Source organism: Lagenorhynchus albirostris, chromosome 8, assembly GCF_949774975.1.
Source record: "Lagenorhynchus albirostris chromosome 8, mLagAlb1.1, whole genome shotgun sequence".
Taxonomy (NCBI): Eukaryota; Metazoa; Chordata; class Mammalia; order Artiodactyla; family Delphinidae; genus Lagenorhynchus; species Lagenorhynchus albirostris.
The window spans coordinates 33043898-33067468 of NC_083102.1; the positions used below are offsets into that span (position 1 = coordinate 33043898).

At 37.5% G+C, this 23571-nt stretch overlaps 1 pseudogene; it reads right to left on the reverse strand.

Annotated features, from left to right (window-relative positions):
• Window positions 1-22940: 22940 nt before the first annotated feature.
• Window positions 22941-23571, reverse strand: part of LOC132524928 (zinc finger and SCAN domain-containing protein 5B-like) — a 28292-nt pseudogene continuing 27661 nt past the window's right edge.

Consider the following 23571-nt stretch of genomic DNA (forward strand, 5'->3'; position numbering starts at 1 on the left):
AAGAAAACAACTGCCTTCATTCCCTATAAAATAACCTCTCCTACATGTAAACATTCACGTTGGCTTTCTTTCTCACTCTCCTCTTAGTAAAATAAACCTTTTTTTCTAACCTTTTTAAATAGTCTTTTTTTCTTCAAGCCCTTTAATAATTGTGGCTCTGAAAAGTACTGAGTTACAAAGCATAAAAACAGTGAAAAATTTTATGAAGCCTCTGACGTGGGACATTTAACACCTGAAGAAAGGACACCCATTTTAAAATAGAAGAGTTACATTTATTTGGAAACAGTAGTCTTCAAAACATTATTATACTGGTGATTGAAGTCTTAGTAGTTTCAACCAGTTGTACTAGGTAATTCTTCTTAACTTTTATAAAGTATATATGCAAAGGGTTGACATATTAAGTGGCTATATAAAGAATCTTAAAATGTTTAGACATATTAACTACATTTCTAAAGATCTAACCAAAAATATAAATTTGTACAGTCACCATGGAAAAGAGTATGGAGGGTCCTCAGAAATTAAAAATGGAACTATCATGTGATCCAGCATTCCCACTTCTGGGTATATATCCAAAGGAAATGAAAAAGGGATCTCAAAGTAATATCTACACTCCCATGTTCATTGCAGCACTATTCACAATAGCCAAGATATGGAAACAGCCTAAGTGTACATCAGTGGATGAATGGATAAAGTAGATGTTTGTATGCAAACATACACATACTCACACACACAGAGGAATATTATTCATCCATAAGAAAGAAGGAAATCCTGCCATTTGTGGCATCAGTGAACCTTGAGGGCATTATGCTAAGTGAAGTAAGTCAGACAGAGAAAGACAAATATTATATAATATCACTTATATGTGGAATCTAACAAAGCTGAACTCACAGAAACAGATAGTAGAGTGGGGGTTATCAGGGACTGAGAGCTGGGGGAAATGGGGAGATGCTGGTCCAAGGGTATAAACTTTCAGTTATAACATGAGTAAGTTCTGGGGATCTAATGTACAGCATGGTGATTATAGTTAATAATACTGTATTATATACTTGAAAGTTACTAAGAGAGTAGACCTTAAATGTTCTCACCACAAAAAAGAAATAGTACTTATGTGATGTGATGGAGGTGTTGGTTAACCTGTGTGGTAATCACTTTGCAATATGTAAGTGTATCAAATCAACATATCGTACACCTTAAACTTATACAATGTTATATGTCAATTATATCTCAATAAAACTATTTTAAAAATATTTTTTAAAATAATAAAGACCTGGCCTAAGAAGAATTATCAGCAGTTTCATCATAACATGATTCAAAATAATGAAAAGTTAGAAACAATGTATATTCTAACATTAGGGAAACGGTTACATAGGATAAGAAATGATTTTTCAGAAAAATTCTTAGCACAGCATTTCCTAAATAACAGACATTACTTTAAAAAAATTATTATGTGTACATTTAGAATAATATTTTAAACACTATTTTTGACACTTGAAAATGTTTATGATATAATGTAAAATTTTAAAGCAGGCTATTAAATTGTATATTCAATATAAAAATTTGTTTTAAACTTTTTTTTCAATTTTTAAAATAAATATACTATGGTAGGCATTTGTCATATATGTGATATAAGTGGTATAAGGCTTAAAATTAAGACTCAGTATTAATGTGCTAACTTGACATCTAGTAAAATCAGGGGGACCTCCAATGGCCTAACTGCAAGTTCCCCTCCTCACTGTTTTCCCATGGATAAGGTCCCCCAGCCAACCTTGTCCCAGGTTAGCAGCCCTCCTTATCACAGGGACTAAGCACAGTTCCTGCTTATCCCTCAGTGTTGGGCTTCAGTTCTTCACTAGCTCGTGGATTATTCAAACAAGCCAATCACATCCTTCTGCAGCAACTAAGGGTCACTCAACCCTCTTGATTTTACAAAGCTGGCCAACCATAGTCCCTACTTGTTCATTCTGTCCCTGAATGCAACCCTCGCATGGCTTTGTGTGGCGTGTAGTGTCCCCCTCCTCCAGACTGTGAGTATATGTAACTAATAAATTGCTGTTGGTATCATCTATCCAGTGTTGGGGAGCATGTATTCAGCCATTCCCATAACTATAGAGCAAAAATTTCTCCATCATCAGCAGGGTAAACAGGAGGTGATCAAAACACCATCCAACAATTGTTTATTAAATATCCTTTTTATAGTTGGTGAAATTCTCACTACAATATAAGGTGTCAGAGTCAGAAGCCATTTTCCCAGCCTTCCTTGTTGGACACCTGTATATGACAAGGTTTCCACCCATGCAACTGCATGAGACTTTTTGACCTGGAACATGTGTGATTAGGCTCTCATGATGAGAGCAACAGTGCTGGTAACTGACAGTTCCTGTGCAATAGTTGTGAGGTTCTCTTATTTAGTCCCAAACGTCATCACAGAAAGTCGCAGTATTTGTGAAGGATGCAGTGATACAGTCAAGATGTGGCAAGAATTGCATGATTAGACATGGTTCCTGGCTGAGTGGCTTCTTACATCGGGTCTCTGACTCTCACAGGTTCTGTGAGGACCCAATATCTTTTAATATATTTCTTTACGATTTAAAGTAGCTCAAGTTGATTCAGCTATTCACAACTTAGTTCCCTGACCAAAATAATAAATGGTATCAAAAAAAGTTGTAAGCATCCAGATCCTTATGGAAATGGAGATCTGAAATTATATGACCTGCTTATGTCTGAAGGCCTTAGAGTAAAACTGTTAGCAGATAATGGGACCCTGCCATCCATGACAAGCAATGGAAAAACAGTTCTTCACCTGTGATTACCTGGAATGGCAGGCTTTAGGAACCAAATGTCCACTGATCTGGAATAGTAGGATATGTGTGAGAAATGCAAGGATTGTGGAGTAGGCCGGTTGCTTTTAAGTGTGCTGGAGAATTTATAGAAATTAAACAATATGCTCCGCATGCAAAATTCTTGTTTTGATGCATCCAAGAGTAGATAATTTCCTTGACTGTTTGAAATTATCTTTAAATTTTTTCAGTAATGGAACAATCATAGTTGAAAATAAAATGCAAAATTTTATACTGAGGGTCACCAGATTACAGTCAGTTTAATTTGTAGCCTTGTTCTCAAGTAAAAGGGCATTTCTTGGTTTCGATGGAAATCTGTGAGTTACCCTAGGGCTAAATGAGAGGAGTCAGATCATGAGACATAAACCCACAAGTTCCATGGAATTGCCTCTACAAGCAGAAGCAGCTCCTTCTCCCCTTTGTCAAGAGCCTTTCCCTGGTTTGCTTCAAGATCTGTGACAACCTTGCCTGGGACAATAGCCTTGCAGAGGGAAGCTGCTTTCCCTCATGCCTGCCTATACCACCTTTCACTGCTGTCAGTATAACTAGAGTCAGATACCAGCCGCTTTCACATAAAAGGAGGAGGAAGTTTATATACCAGCTGATTAAAAATACTTTATTAATTTGCAATGGCAAAAATCTTGGGAATATATGTGGGAATTAATTCTGAGTGGGCTAGACTAGGAAAGTGCTAGTTTCATGTGTATTTGTTTTGCAAAAATTCATTGAGCTGTTCATTTATTATATATGCCCCTTCCTTTATGCATATTTTATTTCAATCAAGTTTTTAAACATCAATAAAACTGCATGTTCATTCAAATCTGAACATGATGCCTGACCCAACTAAAGCTTTGTCTTCTTTTCTTTCTGCAAATTGCTCCCCAGTAACTTTTGAGTTTACCTTTTATACCTATCTGAATCCCTTCTGACAAACGTTCATTAAATTCATCTCCTTTTGTAAGTGCTGGCTTCCATAATTAAAACAAAGCAGTTCCTTCCAAGATTTGAACAGAAAAGGGTTCACAAGTGTTCTGGTTATAAGCCAACTCTGATTCTCTCTCCAGGTCTCTTTCCCTCTTGGGAGTCTGGTACATTGATGGCTGCTGCCACAATTACCTCCCAACTTTTTAACACCCTGGCTCCAGCCCACAAAAGCCCTTTCAATTGTTTCCGCTTAGAAAAGCTAAGACTAGCTGATATTTTCAAAATAAATTCTACTAAATAGAAATAAAGAAATGCAAATAGGGCTTCCCTGGTGGCGCAGTGGTTGAGAGTCCGCCTGCCGATGCTGGGGGACATGGGTTCCTGCCCTGGTCCGGGAAGATCCCGCATGCCGCGGAGCGGCTGGGCCCGTGAGCCATGGCCGCTGAGCCTGCGCGTCCGCGACGGGAGAGGCCACAACAGTGAGAGGCCCGCGTACTGCAAAAAAAAAAAGAAAAAGAAAAAGAAAAAAGAAGTGCAAATAGAAATCCAGGAAAAAAATTAATCCTGCTTAGAAATAATTGGGTTTCCAATACAGATCTCTCATCCTGTCGTAACTATCCTATTTCCACCTTCATCACTCCAATTTTCCTGCTCTTTTGTATGCGGACGGGTTGGTAGTAGGCAATCTTAGTATTTAGTCCACAGCTCACAAAATATAAAGACAAGATCATGATGGAATAGAGGGGAAATACTATTTCTGAGAGATCCTAACTGGAAATCAGTTATAGTGACTAATGAAATTTGGATTGTCTCATTTAACAAAGAATGAGAGTGTTTTATTCATATGATAAATAGTGGTATAATGTTGGATGAGAAAATAGTGTTGTTTGGAATTTTAAATACAGAAGGGCAAGTGCTGACATTGGGCAGCAAAGGATTGTTAATTAACACACCTTATATTTGTGGCTGACCTATATATTTTTTGAATACCCTTTCTATACTTTGGGAAGCCATAACTATATTTCCCAGTCTTCTTTGCAGCTAGAATTTAGGCATGTGATTCAGTCAGATGCATCCATAAAAGTAATTAGGTGAATTAAAAGCATCACTTTGAGGCACTTTTGGTTCTTATCTGAGAGTGTGGTCTCAACCTGGGACATTTATAAACCATAAGATAGGTATGGAGCTTGGATGAAAGGAAACTAGATTTTATCCATTTCTGAAGTTGGACCATCTTATGAAAAAATTCATATGGGCACAAATTTGGCTTTATATGTCTCTGTATCCCCTATAACACATTGATTTACAGATAGTAGAGGTTCAGTGAGGATAGTTTATATTATTATTTTAAAAATCACCCAAGTATTTTTGCAGTTACTCCATGTCAATATTAGTTTGACAAGATATATGTTAATATATGTTATACCAACATATACTGAGGGATTTAGTAGCATTTGTCATTTTAATTCCATAATAGTGGGGTAGGGAGAGGGAAAAAGAAAACATCCCACTCTGGAGCTGGGAAATATTTTGAATCTGACATCACAATTAATATGAGGGGAAAATGAAATTTTCCTAAAGCGTGAATTCAAAATTCCACATGTTCTTGCCAGGCAGGGGCAGGCCTTGGTCCAGCTGCAATAGTTGTATTAGAGCCAAATCCTAAGATAGAAGAGATAAGACTAACACAGGAGCCAAATATGTAATTTAGAAAAAGGAGAGACTTTTTAAAGGAAAAGTGTGAGGTGCCCAAGAAGTCGTATCCGTTGTTAGAATGAAATTTAGCACTCTGATAAATTGAAATCTTACCTGACTCCATGTAATGAAAGGTCACAAGTTATTCCAAAGCCTGTGCCCTTCATATTAAGTCATTAATCAAAATCTGCAAAGGGACACTCAGAAAGTCAGATACCTTTTTATTTCAATTAAACTTTATGCTTATATACTTTTGAGTATCAGACATAAAAAATGTTTATTCATTACCCATACTTTTGTGAAGGACAGTTTTTCCTTGTCAGCATAGAGATGGAGAAGAAATGGTAGTTCTTGAAATCATGTTAAGAGGACTATTAGATAAATTTAAGTTAATGTAAAATACACGAAGACTGAAACTGATTGACTTAGCTATGGTCTCCCTTGTTGGCCCACTTCCTTTTCATACATTTTCAATGAGATTAGTTAGCCAGTAAGATTTTGAAAAGAAAACTCTATCTTTACCATTCGTTTTGACTTTTCCATAGATCAAAGAGCAACATTTGCCTCAAGGTTACTGGGGGTTGGAGGAAAAGCTTTCCATAAAATGGTATATTTTATTGGATTCAACAAACGTGGTGAAAAATATCATTTATCTCTAGTTGGTCCATGCAGTCTCTTTAGTATATTGTTTGGTTACTTGGCAAGAGTTTTAGGAAAAAAACCTATAGCTACCCACTTGTTCATCACTCATCAAAGAGGTTTCTTAGATGCTCAGTGGTGGGAACAACAGAGGGTGAGGTGTGAGCCAATTGCCTAAATGAAAAGAGTACACTGTGTCATCATCAGTCATACTCCCAGGCTTTTCTAGAAAGTTTTAAAACACCACAAAGCCCTTTGAGTTCTGAGCTGTTTTGGTAGTATTGAGATAAACAATTTTGCTCTATTAGTCGCTTACGGTTAGACTCAAGCATAGTTGTCTATCTAGTCCCAGTTCAGGGCTTGCTATTATGTGTTCAGAAATACTAAGGTATGTTTGCAGTTGAATTTTATCCTTCTGAAATTTTTTCTCACTGTCTGCTGCCTGAAATATTTTCTCATTGCCCAATTGCCTCTGCCCTTGATCTGGTCTGTTTCTGCTAACATGACACCTGGCTGCCCGGGGTGGTCTGCTCCAGGTCTGAATCATTCAACAAATATTTAATGAGCAACCGCAAGAAGCGAGATCCTGTGCTGGTTGCTAAGGATGCAGAGTTAAATAACACTGTCCCTCCTCCTGAGTTACCCACAGTCTAGTGGTGTGGAAACAGTTATCTATTCCTCTTTCTTGACAAATTCCTTGACCCCCTAGAAGGCTTAAAATGATAGCTTTAGCAGTGAACTGAAATAAACAAATAAAAAGAAGACATGTCCTAAAAATAACAAATAAGATGAGATGGCATTACAAGTGACATGTGAATGTCTCCAAGTCGGTCTAGAAGACTTGAAAAAGACAAAATCTTAGCTTAAGTTAGATTTGGGTCAATAGTTTCTAAGAACCTATAGGATTCTCAGTTTTACCCAAGATCTGAGGCTAGTTTTATCAGTTGGTGCAGATTTCCCACCTGGTCCTAGTGATATTAGATTTTCATACTCTATGGCTCTTGCCTAGTCCCAGCATAAGAAAAGCATCATTCTCTTTTATCTCCAAGTATTTCTCCTTTGAGTTTTATTCTACATTGAAATGACCTTGTGATGTTTTCTCTCCCCTTCCAATACGTTCCCCACCACTCACAGCTCCTTGCTTTTCTGGCTTATTCTCACAGATTGTCTTCTACTTTCTTAAGCCCACCTCCCCTTGTAATAAAGTTTGGCTTTTCTACCCACTGCTTCAAACCCATAGTGTTAAAGACTCCAGTTTTTTCTTCCTCGTTCATATTCTTCTCTTAGAAAAAAACCGTCCAGTTACAAGCCTCCAGTGGAGGGAGCTCCATTATCACATGGACCATGACAATAACTAATTGCACGAAGAGTGGAAAACTGACTCAAACTGGGCCAAAGTGTGCAAGCTTAAGAACTTACATTGAGGCACACCTGTGTCAGGTAACAGTGAAGCACTGACAGCAAGGTCATGGAGAGTCCATGTTGGAATCAAGGCTGCAGTGAGCCAGAACCACGTGAAAACTAAGATTATAAGGCCAGAGGAGCCATGAAGAAGGCCATTATGGAGAATATTAATCTTCAGACAAGGAAGAGAGAGAAAGAGAGAGAGAAAAAGAGAGAGAGAGACTTTCATATGAAATGTAAGGTAATAGGAAGGCATTTGAGTAGGAATCATATGGTTTCAATTGTCAGATTTTTCTTGACCTTCACAGATCATTTGTTCCTTTTCTGCTCTGAATACTTTGGGGAATTTAGAATAAAATAACATTTAACCTAACTATAGGTTTCTCTTTTTAAAAAATTTTTATTTATTTATTTTTACTTTTGGCTATGTTGGGTCTTCGTTGCTGTGCACGGGCTTTCTCTAGTTGCGGCGAACAGGGGCTACTCCTCATTGCGGTGTGCATACTTCTCATTGTGGTGGCTTCTCTTGCTGCGGAGCATGAGCTCTAGGCACACGGGCTTCAGCAGTTGTAGCATGTGGGCTCAGTAGTTGTGGCACACAGGCTCAGTAGTTGTGGCTCGCGGGATCTAGGGTGCAGCCTCAGTCGTTGTGGTGCCTGGGCTTAGTTGCTCTGTGGCATGTGGGATCTTCCCGGGCCAGGGCTCGAACCCGTGTCTCCTGCGTTGGCAGACGGATTCTTAACCACTGTGCCACCAGGGAAGCCCTAACCTAACTATACGTTTCTTTTTTTTTTTTTTGCGGTACACGGGCCTCTCACTGTTGTGGCCTCTCCCGTTGCGGAGCACAGGCTCCGGACGCGCAGGCTCAGCGGCCATGGCTCACAGGCCCAGCCGCTCCGTGGTATGTGGGATTTTCCCGGACTGGGGCACGAACCCGTGTCCCCTGCATCGGCAGGCGGACTCTCAACCACTGCGCCACCAGGGAAGCCCTCTATTTATATTTTTAAGCACTAAAATGAATAGCATATTTCATAGAATTAACTTGGAGAATTTCCCCAATGTATATGAAATCTGATCCTAGAAATACTAAAAATCACTCCAGCTGGCTCTGTTTACTCCAGTTGGCTCTGTTTATTTACTAACATGTAAACTGGGCAAGTTGCTCAATGTTCCTAAGCCTCCATTTCCTCATCTGTAGAATGGGAATAAAAATATCTGTATTGTAAGGCTTTTGTGAGGGGTAAATGAGATAACATGTAAATGAGATCATACATAAAAAGGCTTATCAGTGCCTAGCTCTTGGTTAAACACACCAGAAATGCTATTCATTTTTGGTTAGTGGCATTATCAACATTATTTTTATAATCAATTCCACTTCCACTGCCATTTCTTCACATCTTTCCAGACACACCCTGTGTGATGATGGACACCCAGGTCAGCTCTCTTCCACAGTGTCTATACTCTAAAATGACCTCTTTTCTCATTTCCCTTTCCCTCATTCCTTCACCCACCAACCCTACTCCCCATCCACAATACCATTGTTTGAGATCTCACTTAGAGTTTAAGGTGGAAGCAATTTGATTAAAGTAATTCACATCAAAGGTAGAATTTCTAAACAACTCAGGAGGATTGCCTCTTAAAAATAATGCTTGTTAAAGAGACTTCAACCCGGAAAAAATTCAGAGAATATGAAGAAAGAATGAAATGTTTTTGGAAGATTTTAAAGAAAGAGGAGAAGGCCAGAAAAGACTGATTAAAATTGTTTTCAAAATACGTTGAAATACGTGTTATGGCCCATTTTATAGTAATATTGTATTTATAACATCTATGAGCAATGCAGTATTCTGGACCAGTGAATTGAAGAGTTTCTGAAACTTGCTATTTCAGTTCTAAAACTGAAAAATAAAGGGGAGAGGACATGCAAGCTTTTCTAAATTACCAGATAGGTAGAGAGGAGGTGTTGTGATAGAGTGGAAAGAATTGAAATACATAGCCCCACTAGGCCCAGAATCAAATTCTGATTCTGAGACTTATTTATAATATGGCCTTGGGCACTTATAGCTTTTTACCCTCAGTTCCTTATGTTGAAAATAGTGACAGTATTGTTTATTCAATGTGGTATTTTTATTAATATTTTCCGATTGTATTATTAATCTGAAGACTGGTAAATACCATAGCAGTTAACTGTTGTTATTCAAGTAGTCAGTTATCATAATATTGAAGGTACACATATTGGATAACCAGAAGCTATGTGGGTTAATTTTTTCAAATCTCTATGACTAGTCCAAATATAATATCACTACATTTTACATTTTGAAGTTCCAGGATGCTTGGTGATATTTATGTCTAACATAGTATGAGAAGTATAACCTGTATTTAATAAATGCTTGCTGATTTATGGATGTTGACCTGATGACTTCTTCATTTGCCAGTAGTATCTATAATCTGGCACCTTTGTTAATGGTAAGGAGAGTTTACTCAAAATTTTTAGTGGCAATGAAAGAGAATAAATTTTTAGTATTATATAATAAAAAGGAAATGAAAAATTTTAAAGCCTTATAATCCATATGGCATTCAATTTCATTTTCTGGCTCTGTGGGTTATAAAACCCCAAACTTTCAAGTTATAAAAGGGTGGATTTTTATCACAACCTTTTATACAACACATAAGAATATTCTCATTGTAAAGTTTAATCAGTTGAGAAGTATATCTAGAGCATCCCTTCAGCACTGCCTCCCCAGTCGCACTTGGTTTCCCAAAGTATATTATTAATAGTTTGTTGTACACACTTCCAAAGTGCTTTCTAGGCATTTATGCAAAATCACACACACTTTCACCAATGGAATCAGACTTTCTATATTGTTTTGCAACTTCATATAAAAACTTAACAGCATCTATGGATCTGGCATGTCAGCATGTAAATTTTACTTATAATTATTGCACAGTATTTTATGGTATCGATATATCATAATTTAGTTAACCCTCAGTTGATTAGCATTTGGATAATTGCCTATATTTTGCTTTTAAAACAATGTTCCATGAATGTTCCTATTCTTCTTTTTTTGGAACCTGTTTTGGCATTTATTTAATTTTTACGTACCAGACGTATCAAAAAAGGGAAGTGGACCTGAATATTTTTTAAATGTTTCTGACAATTTTACTGAAGTATAATTGATGTACAAAGAACTGCATATATTTAATGTGTAATTATTCAATGAGTTTGAATATGTGTTAACACCCATGATACCATCACCACAATCAAGGTAGTGGACATATGCATTACCTCCTAGAGTTTCCTTGTGTCCTTTTGGGATTTCGGTTGTAAGAACACCTAATATGAGATTTATTCTCAACAAACTTTGAAGAGCACAATACCATATACATTTTTTAAATTTATTTATTTGGTTGTGCCGGATCTTAGTTGCGGCAGGTAGGCTCCTTAGTTGCAGCTCATGGGATCCTTAGTTGCGGCATGCATGTGGGATCTAGTTCCCTGACCAGGGCTTGAACCCGGGCCCCCCTGTATTGGGACTGCAGAGTCTTATCCACTGTGCCACCAGGGAAGTCCCACAATACCGTATTTTTTGATGCACATGTGCAAATGTTTTTCTAGGATTGATATTTATAAGTGGAACTGCTGGCCCAAAGAGTATAAATATTTTTAATTTGCATAAATCTTGCCAATTTGGGAACCCCTTTTTTGCACTCCCACTTCTAGTTCTCATATATTTGAAATAATGTCTGACCTCTCTCCAAAATTGTTGACTGCCTTGCAGACCACATTCCTAGAATAATATGGGTTTAGCAAAGGTGCCAGGGCTCTGGGGAGGGCATCTAGGGTCATCACATTGAACAACTCTGCCATCTCCATCCTTTTTTGTATACATAGATGGGTTCATAAGAACATGAAAAAATCAGATGTGCTGTTTCCATTGCTAAATGTAAAGAATTTCACACTGTCTCTTCTACTCCTCTTGGAGCTTGCTATGGATTTCAAATATAAAGAAGGTACTTTCTCTTCTCTGATGAATAATTTTGGGGAAAAAATCATTTTATTTTCTATTTAGCTTACAGATATGAATACAGATATGTCAAAAAGCTTACCTTTTTTAAACATAGAATATAGATTTCTTTCATATACCATGGAATATTTATTTTTAAAAATGCCTAAAATCATTTTTAAGGTAACAAAGAAAATTCGAAATATTTCGAAGGGTAGGAATTACTCAGGCTATATCCTCTTCTGTGAAAGCTCAGTTTAGTTAGGTAAATACTAAAATTAAAAGAAAACAGTGGGCATGATTTATATTGACATGTTCGTTTATCTTAAAGATAGTAAACTTTTATATGCTGTGTAACATAGCTTTGAAAAGCAATTTGTAAAAATTTGTTAAAAATAGAAAAGAAGCTCTAGAGGAAAAAACAGGCATGCTTTCACATAAATTACTGTCCCCAGTAGATTAAGAAGGCTAAAGGAAAATGTATATAGCTTTTCTTGAATAAGTTTGGCTCATTAGGGTTTGATATAAAGCAATTTTATTTTTTTCCCATAGTTCCCTCAAGCTCAAGCTCGATTAAGTTTTTCCCCACCGATGAATGACAGCTCAGGTTGGTCACTCAGCCACAAGGAAAATCACAATTTGATAATTAAAATGCCCAGTCCAAGGCAGTAATCAGAACTCCAGATTTCATTTAAGCTGAAGCTTTCTCCCTTTCCCCAGACATGGGGAGAGGGAGGTGGAGGGTGGAGGTTGGTCTGGGTGGGATGGTCCACCCCCCACAGACTTCCTCTGTTGGGGTCTCTTTGCATCTCCAGGCATTTCTCTTGAGTGGGGGCCTTTTAAAGCTTCCCAAGTGGTAGCTCCCTCCCAGGCAACTACTTGCCTCTTGAGAAACTCAGGTACCCTTTCCCTGTTCCTTGGAAAGTATGGCTTGTGCCCAGTCCTCTGACAAAAAAGACAGCTCCAGACACTAAAAATCTCTAGGGAAGCCTCAGACACCACTTCCTCTAAAGGACATGCCAACTAGGGCCTTGGGATGATTCCCTTAGAGCCCTTCTCACCTGACTGAGGTGATGGGAAAGCTCTTCTTCATAGGTAGGGTAAGGGGTGGGGAAGTGTTGTAGGGACACAGTGATGTAACCGCGTCTCCAGCTTCTTGATTCATCACGCTTGTGTTTATTTGGTGTAAGGTGGGGGGATACAAGTGAATCTTCTCTTTAATTAAACCCTTTGACACTTCATTCTTGAGTCACTGAAGGTGTATGATCACCAGGGAATAATTCACCTTTTGTGGGGTCTGAAGCTGGTACAGTTTTGTGGGGAGGTTAAGAAAAAGAATACAAAAGAACAAATGCAAAATTAAGAATTAATGTGAATGTTTAGTAAAGTGAAAAGAAATCAGAACTTATTATCAATTTTAAAAAGCTTACAAACACCCTCAACCTCACAAAATAAAAAATAACCTTTTTATTGATGGACTGCCTGACATCTCTCTAAAATACCTTTTTCTCTAACATCTTTCACTGCATATTCTTTGATCTCCTCTTCATATGCCAATCATTTGGAAATAGATCTGTTTTCAATAGATATATTAGGAAGGTATTTCAATTTTCTCTTGCCATGGTTAACTAAAATTTGTTTTTTTATTATAATTTTAAAAGTTTCTTCCACCTTTACACTTCTTTTTTGGAGCAGCATGTAAATTTTTGAAATTCTTGAAAAATTTCAGAAAACCACTATTAAATTTCTTTCATACATGAGCTGTAAGATTTCAGGGTGTTTCCAGAGTTCTGGTAGAGCACTTAATATTAAATACTTTTTTAATAGACATTATTCATTATCTGAGGAGAGGCCTGTGCATGTGAAGGGGCCCAGAAGCTTAATCTTCATTAACTCGCAGTAAATCCACTGTAACCTGGTAAACTTGGAAGAACTGGTTTGGCTTGTATCAACTAGGTCATCCAATCCCTTAATTTAGGATACAAGAACTCTCAGCACCTAATCTATTGTTCTTAGCTTTTAGGACCTCAACTGAAACAGAGACTTTAAATGGTATTACATAAAAATGTATGACATAATAATGTATAGGATCTGAATAAGAGGATTAATGTAGTTTAAAAGACTAAATCAATCTCTGTACTCTGTAGACAGAGAATAAATATCTCACCTTTCAAACATGGGACTTATAAGACATTGTGAGGGTCACAGCCTCTGCCAATAATGCAATGAACTTAGAAATTCATTATATAGGGATATTAGAAAAGGTCAACCACTCGTACACTGAAAACTATTTTTCTCAGTAAGTCTAGGGCCATAAAGGAAATAAAAATTTATAATTACTCAGGAAATAGTATTAATGAAATAACTGCATATAAAGGTGTACTGTAACTAAAAGAAAATTGAAAGTATTATATTTGTTATTAAATAAGAAGGATCAAAATAAATAAACTATACATTAATTAATGAATTAATCATTAGTGACTACCTCTCACAAGGATTTGCTTTGTTTTCTACATACACATAAGTTTGATGTCTAGGCACTTAAAGGAATAATGTAATCAAGCATGCATTAGCCTATTTATGTGGCAATGCTGGTTTAGACAAGAAGACTAAGCAGAAAGTTAGGAGAAACTATCAGGAGAAATGTTTGTATTTTGAACTTATTTTATTGGACATCTCTTGTTCACTACAGTTAGAGAAGGAAATGTGTGGGCCCTAGGAAACATGACATAAAACTTTCCATGAAAATGTTTACAATACTTTTTGATAAAAACTTCAAGTAATATTGTTATAAGAATATTGATTTCCTGTGGTTATGATGCTTTTTCTCTCTGGGTTTTAATTTAAACCAGAGATAAGATAGAAGCAGACATATTTTGTTTTTCTATTTTTCCTTTACATGTATTTTTATAATGCTTTCTTATTGTTTTATAATCTTACACAGAGGTCTTGGATGGGTTTGCTTGCTCAGAGAAAAAAGTGTATCAAATGTAGATCTCTCAAGAGTATGATTTATTTTATTTGGGGGGACTTTGTTAGCTCATCACAAAAATGTTTTCAATAATAATGACACTTTCGGGCTTCCCTGGTGGCTCAGTGGTTGAGAGTCCACCTGCCGATGCAGGGGACACGGGTTCATGCCCCGGTCCGGGAAGATCCCACATGCCAGAGCGGCTGGGCTCGTGAGCCATGGCCGCTGAGCCTGCGTGTCCAGAGCCTGTGTTCCACAATGGGAGAGGCCACAACAGTGAGAGGCCTGCGTACCGCAAAATATAAAAAAAAAATAATTACACTTTCTTTTAAATTTAGAAACATTGTGAAAACACTGAAATAATTGTGTTCAGAAAAAGTGTTACACAAAAATTAGATTATTTAACAATACCCCCCTAACTTCATCCAAACCAGAAGATAGTGATTCATCGGTTTTGAAAAGTTCTCATACAGAGTTGGTGGAAGTGAAAATTGGTACAACCTTTTTGTAGTTGCCAGGATTTCTCCACCAAAATATGGAACACATTTGATAAGAATTATTTGAGGGGCACTGATGCACTCGTGCAGAAGGCTGCAGTGTGGTCCCGAAGCCCCGGGTGCAGGCAGGCTTTTCTGCAGGGCGAGAGGTCAGTCGGAACTGTCCCTTCCTATGCTACTTCGCGATGCTTTGCTTTTCTTTGTTCCACATTGTCTGGGGTGTTTTGTCATCTCCCTCTTCCGGACTCAAGTTGTAACCACAATCACACGACTTAGTAGCTGCCTCGTCCGCTCCTCATCTAGCCCCATTGGGGTCCCAATTGTATTCCAGCAGTTCATAAATTCTTTAAATAATCCATGGACAACTCTGCAAAAGGAAAAAAAGAATCTGTACCAAAATACTGGCTTCTCATAGTTGGCAGGATACGAACCTGCGTGGGGAGACCCCAATGGATTTCTACTCCATTGCCTTAACCACCTGGCCACAACTACTGCTGATATTAACTCTGGAAATGGGATCTATGTAGAGTCTATATACAAGTATCTACTCCAGTAACAGCTATGCGGCTGACAGGGTCTTGGTGCTCTGGTCGGGTGTCAGTTCTGTGCCTCTGAGGTGGGAGATCCGAGTTCAGGACATTGGTCCACCAGAGACCTGCAAGCTCCACGTAATATCAAATGGCGAAAACTCTCCCAGAGATCTCCATCTCAACGATAAGACCCAGCTCCACTCAGCGACCAGCAAGCTACAGTGCTGGACACCCTATGCCAAACAACAAGCAAGACAGGAACACAGCCCTACCCATTAGCACAGAGGCTGCCTAAAATTATAATAAGGTCACAGACACCCCAAAACACACCACTGGATATGGTTTTGCCGGCCAGAAAGACAAGATCCAGCCTCATACACCAGGACACAGGCACTAGTCCCTTCCACCAGGAGGCCTACACAACCCACTGAACCAACCTTACCCACTGGGGGCAGACACCAAAAACAACTGGAACTATGAATGTGCAACCTGCAAAGAGGAGACCCCAAAACAAGTAAGTTAAGCAAAATGAGAAGACAGAGAAATATGCAGCAGATGAGGAGCAAGGTAAAAACCCACCAGACCTAACAAATGAAGAGGAAATAGGCAGTCTACCTGAAAAAGAATTCAGAGTAATGATACTAAAGTTGATCCAAAATCTTGGAAACAGAATGGAGAAAATACAAGAAACGTTTAACAAGGACCTAGAAGAACTAAAGAGCAAACAAACAATGATGAAAAACACAACAAATGAAATTACAAATTCTCTAGAAGGAATCAACAGCAGAATAACTGAGGCAGAAGAACAGATAAGTGACATGGAAGATAAAATAGTGGAAAAAAATACTGCAGAGCAGAATAAAGAAAAAAGAATGAAAAGAATTGAGAACAGTCTCAGAGACATCTGGGACAATATTAAACACACCAACATTCGATTATAGGGATTCCAGAAGAAGAAAAGAAAAAGAAAGGGGCTCAGAAAATATTTGAAGCAATTATAGTGGAAAACTTCCCTAATATGGGAAAGGAAATAGTTAATCAAGCCCAGAAGGCATAGAGAGTCCCATACAGGATAAATCCAAGGAGAAACATGCCATGATACATATTAATCAAACAATCAAAAATTAAATACAAAGAAAAAATGTTAATAAGCAGCAAGGTTAAAATAACAAATAACATATAAGGGAATCCTCATATGGTTAACAGCTGATCTTTCAGTAGAAACTCTGCAAGCCAAAACGGAGTGGCAGGACATATTTAAAGTGATGAAAGGGAAAAACCTACCACCAAGATTACTCTACCCAGCAAGGATCTCATTCAGATTCAACAGAGAAATTAAAACCTTTAGAGACAAGCAAAGGCTAAGAGAATTCATCACCACCAAACCAGCTTTACAACAAATGCTAAAGGAACTTCTCTATGCAGGAAACACAAGAGAAGGAAAAGACCTACAATAACAAACCGAAAACAATTAAGAAAATGGTAATAGGAACATGCATATTGATAATTACCTTACATGTAAATGGATTAAATGCTCCAACCAAAAGACGTAGACTGGATGAATGGATACAAAAACAAAACCCGTATATACGCTGTCTACACGAGACCCAGTTCAGACCTAGGGACACATACAGACTGAAAATCAGAGGATGAAAAAAGATATTCTGTGCAAATGGAAATCAAAAGAAAGCTGCAGTAGCAATTCTCATATTTGACAAAATAGACTTTAAAGTAAAGACTATTACAAGAGACAAAGATTGACACTACATAATGATCAAGGAATCAATCCAAGAAGAAGATATAACAATTGTAAATATTTATGCAGCCAGCATAGGAGCGCCTCAGTACATATGACAAATGCTAAAAGCCATAAAAGGGGAAATCGACAGTAGCACAATCATAGTAGGGGAATTTAACACCCCACTTTCACCAATAGACAGATCATCCAAAATGAAAATAAATAAGGAAATCAGACCAATATCACTGATGAATATAGATGCAAAAATCCTCAACAAAATACTAGCAAAGAGAATCCAACAGCACATTAACAGGATCATACACCATAACCAAGTTGGGTTTATCCCAGGAATGCAAGGATTCTTCAATATATGCAAATCAATCAATGTGATACACCTTATTAACAAATTGAAGGATAAAAACCATATAATCATCTCAATAGATGAAGGAAAAGCTTTTGACAAAATTCAACACCCATTTATGATAAAAACCCTCCAGAAAGTAGGCATAGAGGCAACTTACCTCAACATAATAAAGGCCATATATGGCAAACCCACAGCCAACATCATCCTTAATGGTGAAAAACTGAAACTATTTCCAGTAAGATCAGGAACAAGACAAGGTTGCCCACTCTCACCACAGTTATTCAACATAGTTTTGGAAGTTTTAACCACAGCAATCAGAGAAGAAAAAGAAATAAAATGAATCCAAATCAGAAAAGAAGAAGTAGAGCTGTCACTGCTTGCAGATAACATGATATTATACATAGAGAATCCTAAAGATGCTACCAGAAAACTACTAGAGCTAATCAATGAATTTGGTAAAGTAGCAGCATACAAAATTAATGCACAGAAATCTCTCACATTCCTATACACTAATGATGAAAAATCTGAAAGAAAAAATAAAGACACACTCCCATTACCATTGCAACAAAAAGATTTAAATACCTGGGAATAAACCTACCTAAGGAGACAAAAGACCTGTATGCAGAAACCATAAGACACTGATGAAAGAAATTAAAGATGATACAAACAGATGGAGGGATATACCATGTTCTTGGATTGGAAGAATCTACATTGTGAAAATGACTATACTACCCAAAGCAATCGACAGATTCAATGCAATCCCTGTCAAACTACCAATGACATTTTCCACAGAACTAGAACAAAAAATTTCCCACTTTGTATGGAAACACAAAAGACCCCGAATAGCCAAAACAATCTTGAGAAAGAAAAACTGAGCTGGAGGAATCAGACTCCCAGACTTCAGATTATACTACAAAGCTACAGTCATCAAGACAGTATGGTACTGGCACAAAAACAGAAATATAAATCAATGGGACAGTATAGCAACCCCAGAGATAAACCCATGCACATATGGTCACCTTATCTTTGATAAAGAAGGCAAGAGTATACAATGGAGAAAAGACAGCCTCTTCAATAAGTGGTGCTGGGAAAAGTGGACAGCTACATGTAAAAGAATGAAATTAGAACACTCCCTAACACTATACACAAAAGTAAACTCAAAATGGATTAAAGACCTAAATGTAAGGCCAGACACTATAAAACTCTTAGAGGAAAACATAGGTAGAAAACTCTATGACATAAATCCCAGCAAGATCCTTTTTGACGCAACTCCTAGAGAAATGGAAATAAAAACAAAAATAAACAAATGGCACCTAATCAAACTTAAAAGCTTTTGCACAGCAAAGGATACCATAAAGAAGACGAAAAGACAACCCTCAGAGTGGGAGAAAATATTTGCAAATGAAGCAACTGACAAAGGATTAATCTCCAAAATTTACAAGCAGCTTATGCAGCTCAATATCAAAAAAAAAAAAAAAAACTCAAACCAGAATTGAGCAGAAGACCTAAATAGATGTTTCTCCAAAGAAAATATGCCAATTGCCAACAAACACATGAAAGAATGCTCAATATCACTAATCATTAGAGAAATTCAAATCAAAACTACAATGAGGTATCACCTCACACCAGTCAGAATGGACATCATCAAAAAATCTACAAACAATAAATGCTGGAGAGGGTGTGGAGAAAGGGAACCCTCTTGCACTGTTGGTGGGAATGTAAATTGATGCAGCCACTATGGAGAATAGTATGGAGGTTCCTTAAAAAACTAAAAATAGAACTACTATATGACCCAGCAATCCCAGTACTGGACATATACCCTGAGAAAACTATAATTCAAAAAGAGTCATGTACCACAATATTCATTGCAGCTCTATTTACAATAGCCAGGACATGGAAGTAACCTAAGTGTCCATCGACAGATGAATGGATAAAGAAGATGTGGCACATATATACAATGGAATATTACTCAGCCATAAGAAGAAATGAAATTGAGTTATTTGTCATGAGGTGGATGGACCTATAGTCTGTCATAGAGAGTGAAGTAAGTCAGAAAGAGAAAAACAAATACAGTATGCTAACACATAGATATGGAATGTAAAAAAAAAACAATGGTTCTGAAGAACCTAGAGACAGGACAGTAATAAAGACGCAGACGTAGAGAATGGACTTGAGGACACTGGGAGGGGAAGGGTAAGCTGAGACGAAGTGAGGGAGTGGCATGGACTTATATATACTACCAAATGTAAAAGAGATAGCTAGTGGGAAGCAGCCGCATAGCACAGGGAGATCAGCTCAGTGCTTTGTGACCACCTAGAGGGGTGCGATAGGGAGGGTGGGAGGGATAAGCAACAGGGAGGAGATATGGGGATAATGGTATAGCTGATTCAGTTTGTTATAAAGCAGAAACTCACACACCATTTTAAAGCAGTTATACTCCAATAAAGATGTTTAAAAAAAAAAAGAATTCTTTTAGAAAAATAACCACAAGAACAATACACGATATATGACATGATAAGCTTATTGACATGGTACCCAATATACCTTACATATAACCTTAAGTTTAGGCTTTTTCTATGTTTATCCTTCAGAAATTTAGGTTGCCCTTACCATAGTCAAAATATTTATTTCAAATATCTATAAATTCAAGGTTCATTTCTTATTCCCTTAATACTTCATTAGTTTTGTCCCCTAGTCTATAAATAATTCATAAAAATACATGTTCTTTACATTTTAAACCAGATTTTAATAAATCTAGTGCCATTGTTTCTACTGTGCTCAAATAATTATTTACACTTACGTCACAGGAAGTATACATGAGACCCAAGACCTGGACTTTTGCATGAAGAACATTTGGAGCCCCTTTCACACAACAAAATTTGAAGTAGTCCAGTAAAAAAAAGCAGAGTATGTTAGATTTTTATCTGAAATCCTGTTTTTCAGATATTCAAGAACTTTTCTATATACATTTAGTATCAGAGATAATTTATTATTTTAATGTGTTGCTAGTCCTTTCTTAATGCAAATATAACATTTTTTTTTGTAAATTTAGCATCCTCTTATAAGAAAAATACAATTGGGGGCATACTTATGTTTTTAAAAATTCTTGATTTAATGGTAGCAATCTTGAAAAATAAATCTACAACTATTTCTTATAAACACTTCAAACTCTGAGAAAGATAAACAAAGAACAATATTCTTTTGAGTCATATATTTATAAAAAAGGAACCGTAAAGCACTACTGCACAGGCACACACTGCCTGGATTGAAGGTGAGGCTGATTTGAGGCTGGGGTGGTGAATGTACTCACTGTGCTGTTCCCAGAGAGCCTCAGGGCACAGCCCTCCTGACCTGGCCTGGAGGGTGAGTGTGAGTGGACCTTGCCTACAAGCCACCAGAGCACAGTGGGAATGAAACTTCCTCCTTCTGGATGGCAGAGGTAGAGATGGCTCAGTGAAGAGGGTTCACAGGCTATATTTCTCCTAACTAACTTGAAAGAAAAAACAACAACAACAACACAAAAACAATGGTAAGAAATTTAGCAGCAGCCTAAGCAGAAAAAGGCAATCTTCTCTTCATAAATTTGGAAAGTGTCAAGCTGAGAGAGAGAGGGGGGAATCCTTTCAAAATATGTCATTCCTTTATGCAAAACCCTCCAATGGCTTCCCATCTTCCTCAAAGTAAAAGCCCAAGTGTCTTCTGGGGCTCCCACAACCTATCTGACCTCACAGCCAATCAGTCACCTTGGCCTCCTCACTGTGCCTCAGTTATGCCGATCACCTTCCCAGTGCGGGGCTTTTGCATTTAGATATTCTCTGCCTGGAGAGTTCTTCCCCTCAGAGCTACCTGGCTCACTTACCACCCACTTTCTTCTGGTTTATGCTCTGTCACCATATCAGAAGTCCTTTTAGACCACCCCATCTAAAACAGCAAGTCCTGTAACTCTCTATTATGCTTCATTTTTCTTCATCACATTTATACACCCGACTTACGTATGTTTTGTTATTTATTCATTGTTATCTCATTCCCACTAGAAGGTAATCTTCATGAGGCAGAAACTTTGTTAATTTTTTCTTCACTGATGTAAACCTAAGATGGAGCTCGCCACAGAATTGACACAAAAAAATATGTGTTGAATAAATGAGTAAATTCTGATGTGGCACAGAGTTCTAACCCTGTTTCCATTCTGCAGAAACAATACTCAGTTAATATTGTGAATCCACAACATCGTGACATTCTCACCAACTTCTTCCACAGGGAGGGAGGTGGATTGAGGAGGCATCCTTGGAAAGTCAAGAGATAAATACAGGAAACATTTTGAGTGCATAAGCTCTCACTGCAAGATCTCAGCAAAGGCAAGAAGTTGGGCATTTCCAGGAATGTGTACTAAGTGGAGAGAGCAGAAGAAAGTTGCAGGAGTGAATGCATCCCTGGCTGGGTGCAGGGGCCCTGCTAAAGTATCTTTAGTAACAGTATTTCAGGAGGGAAACAAAGTATGCGACTTCATTTAAGCATTTCTTCCTTGGTACCTTCAGTATACAGAAAATAGAAAGAGAGATTCAGATCTCAAAATTCAGATCTTTAAGTGTCATACCAAGAGATAAGGAAAGTGGCTATCAAATAGATTTTACTATACAATATCCACATTGTCATGTTACAAAAGAACAAGATGTAGAAGTGTGATCCATCAAACAATAGCTGGATAAATCTACATATAGATGAGGAACAAGATATGCAATAGACAAACTGATGAGCTCAGTCTGGAGAAGAAAACCAGAGAATGGAAGACAACTTATGTGAGTGCCTTGAGTTTATTAAAAAAAAAAAAAAAACTTGTAAAATTATGAATTCAAAAATAATTATGTAAGATGACATTAAAATAATAAAACAGTAAGATGACATTAAGGGGGAGATTACTACACTAAGTAAGCAAACTGTTAACCACAACACTACTGGACAATTAATAAAATGGAAAAAGCAATATATACAGCAGGAAATCTAAATTCTGGTACAGTGAAAATTTTTATTTAATTAAGTATTTATTTTCAGTAGCTCAGTTTAATGATGAAATATTGAAAACTCATGACTTGCACTCACTGGAAGAAGAATAGCAACATAAACCTAAAAAACTTATAATAATAAAACAAAGGGCTATAATGAAGTAGAAAACAAAAACTTATAGGGAAGATAAGTAATTTTGCAAAGGTCCTCATAATGAATATTTATGGAACTCCTATTATGTTCCAGAAACCTCGTTAGGTGCTCAACATGTCATACATCATTTTTACAACCATTTAATTTCCTTCTTGGGGCAGAATGGACTTGGACCTGATGGTGGAATCATTGGGAAGTCATTTTTAAATGTGTTTTTTCATGGTGTTTAAAAGTTCCCAGCTGACAGAAGGTGCTGTTACACTAGGGACATGTATAAGGTTTTAGTCCAGAGTGGGTTTGTCAGTGAATGTTGAGGTTCCCTTTGTGGCTTAAAGCTTTCTCAAAGTCTTCACATTGGTACGGCTTCTCCTTTGTGTGGATCTTCTTGTGAGCAGGCAGGGTGGAGTCGTGGGTGAACTCCTTGGTGCAGAGTTCACAACAGTATGGCTTCTCACCTGTGTGGATTCACTGGTGAACTTGGAGATCTGAAAGCTGCATGAAACCTTTGGGGCAGATATTGCATTTAAAGGGTCTCTCTCTCCTGTGTGTGTCCTCTGGTGAGTGACAAACTGAGGCTTATAATGAATTTTTTTTTTGCATACCCTACATTCATATGGTGTCTGTGGCTTCTTTTCCAATATGATGACCGGTTGGTCCCACGGTGCTTGGTGAAAGAACTGAATTTGACCCAAGTTGTCCTGAGAATTTTCCTTTCTCCAAATATGTGGCTCCTTCTTGAGGCACTTCTTGGGAAATGGAACTGTTGTCCTGTTTTCTTTTGGAACTTCTTAGACTCTTCTGAGAGTCTCTTTTGTGT